Here is a 2,624-nt window from a genome sequence, read left to right on the forward strand (position 1 = left end):
TATTAACATCACATTGGTTTTTTAGTTTATACAGATGCTACAAATAATGTAAAATGTCAAAACACACACACTTGTACGTAGCTGTCAAAATAAGCTACAAGAAACACATTTTTATTGCAGCTCTGCTGTTGCTACAATAATTTGCGGAAAAACCGCCTCCACTTTTTCTGTGAGTATTCCATGTCATAAATTCATTTTTGGTACCAAATGGAGACAATAAAGAAAAAATACAGAAAAATGACAAAAATTATAATATTTTCGCCACTTTCTAGAATAAAAAGGCCAAAACTCTTCCGCATCTGAACTTTTCATGTATTTTACTCAATTTGTGACATTGCAGCATCAATAACATCTGATCTTTAGTCAAAGTGCAGTATAGTTTACTATCCGAGTGGATCACATTGTCATATCAATGAACGGAATGGGATCCTCTAGGAGATTCCGACTTATACGAATGTTCCATATGCGAAAGAATTTGTCATATATTTTGCAAATGGAAACGAATGGTCGCGAATGTTTCATACAAATTTTGCGAATGGTGTCGGATGTTTCATACAAATTTGCGGACGGTGTAGAATGTTTCATACACATTTTGCTGATGGCGCATATGAAAAGTCATATTTTTACATTCAAAAAGTCAAAGTGACAGATTAGGTGACAGAGATTCAAGCCGAATTGATATTTTTTTGGTAATATTGAGTGAAATTTTTCTAAAATGGTAAATAAATCTTTGCCACTCGTAATATAATCACTGTAAACGGTGCCTTGTGAAAGGTTTTTATTTTCATTGACGTAACTTTCAATTTCTTTTATATTTATATTATCTGAATTTATTTCTAAAATCTCACTTTTCGAATCGCATACGGCTTCTAAAATAATATTCAACAAATAATCTTGTATTTTTTTTTTCAACAGTTTTTCAAATTCAGTTGAGAACAATGACACTGTGTTTGAAACTGCCACGACAAACTGAACACAGCAATGTGTATGTACAAATGTCACACGACAGTTTGTCGCATCTCGCAAGACGTATGCGGCATTCGCGAATGGTTGCGAATGAAATGTACGAATTTTCATAGATTTTGATGCGGATAGATATATACTTTACTTCGTATATTTCATGTATGAATAGGAAAATGTTCATACATTCCGTATAAAATGGCATTTGCATATACTAAAATGCCCCTAGGGGATCCTGTACCTCTAAAACTTGAAAGCTCTTGCAGCATTCGCCTTACTGGTTATGATTGTGTCACTTAAATCCCATTATCATCCTGAAAGTGTATATTCCTTATAAACAGTACGTATACAGACGTTTTGATTGAAAAGAATTGAAAATTGTGATTAAAATGCAAAAAAATTGAATTTTCCACAAAAAAATTGGAAAATTCATTATAAAGACTTTTTTAACTCCACAAAATGTCTTCAAAATTATTGTGCTACCGAATTGTAAGAATTATACAGGCATATCGGATATTTCACGGCAATATGGATGTTTAAAATTCGTAAATACATACCTTTTTTGTATATATACGTATATTTCGATGAGGTCACCACTTGGTACCGAAAATGAATTTCTGATATGAATTACTGCTGTGTTAGAAAGCTTAAATATTGCACACATCATTTTCAGACAATTGTTGATCATTCCGGATCACAGAACCTACAATTTACGTTCAGAAATGAATCATTTGAAAATTGGAATTTTTGAGATTTTTCGGATGAATTCGATGAATTGTCACTTCTTGGTGAAGGTACCATTTTTTAACTTTGCATGGATTTTTTTCTTTTGCAATGTGTTATTTGGGTTCTGTTCTGATGATTTAAGCATAAAAATAAACAATACTGAAAGTATAGTGTATTTTTATGCCTTACAAAAAAATTCAAAAAAATTTAAAAAAATCCAAATTTTTACCATTTTTGATATTTCGCCGTTGATCCGTGACTTCTCAGTTTATATTTTTTTTTGCAAAAAAATGACCGATTCGTGATCAGAGGATCCCATAGCCAAGGTTATTACCCTCGCCGTATTTGTTTTTCAATTTTTTCATATTTCTGCTACACCCTATCCATCACCCTTCTAAAAAAAATTCCGTCATCATCAATGCTTAATATTAAAATATTTGACTTTGAAGAAACTTTTCGTGTTGAAAATAAGTGCTTCAGTAAACCTGCCATAGACTAGTGGTTAGCGTGCCAGTTTTGTGAGTGTGAGGACACGAGTTCGATTCTCGGTCAAATTTGGTCCATTATTTTTTCTCCGTGATTCCCTCAGGAATCGTCAGTGGTTTAATGACGAATAAATTTGTCCGGGTTTCGGTCTAGTGAAGTGCATCGGTCTTCTTAAAACCGTCGGTTGCATGTGTGAGCACAACGAAGAAATGGGCTCAGCAGTGTCAAATGGAGTGCTTTCACGTTTGGTGTCTTGGATATGCCAAATATCCAATACGTCAACCGTAAAACGGTAGTGCTGAACTATTGGTGAATATTCCGTTAAATCAGTGGTGGTAGCATTCCTACATTGAATAGTGGAATCCAGCGCCATCTGGAGTACAGATTTACATTTTGCAGTAACACATTACAATTGTAACGAAGCATTACTGTAATGCTATTACAATTGTAAC

The 2,624-nt window shown here is 33.5% G+C and overlaps 1 long non-coding RNA gene across 1 annotated transcript; it reads right to left on the reverse strand.

The window, feature by feature from the left end:
* Positions 1–632: 632 nt before the first annotated feature.
* Positions 633–2,055, reverse strand: LOC116337334. Its single transcript, XR_004200803.1, has 3 exons — positions 1,916–2,055; positions 1,518–1,663; positions 633–1,274 (listed from the first exon to the last, which is right to left on the reverse strand). It is a non-coding gene; the product is annotated as an uncharacterized LOC116337334 (long non-coding RNA).
* Positions 2,056–2,624: the final 569 nt, after the last annotated feature.

The sequence above is a fragment of the Contarinia nasturtii genome, unplaced genomic scaffold, assembly GCF_009176525.2.
Source record: "Contarinia nasturtii isolate CC-2019 unplaced genomic scaffold, AAFC_CNas_1.1 Cnas_scaffold_274, whole genome shotgun sequence".
Lineage (NCBI taxonomy): Eukaryota > Metazoa > Arthropoda > Insecta > Diptera > Cecidomyiidae > Contarinia > Contarinia nasturtii.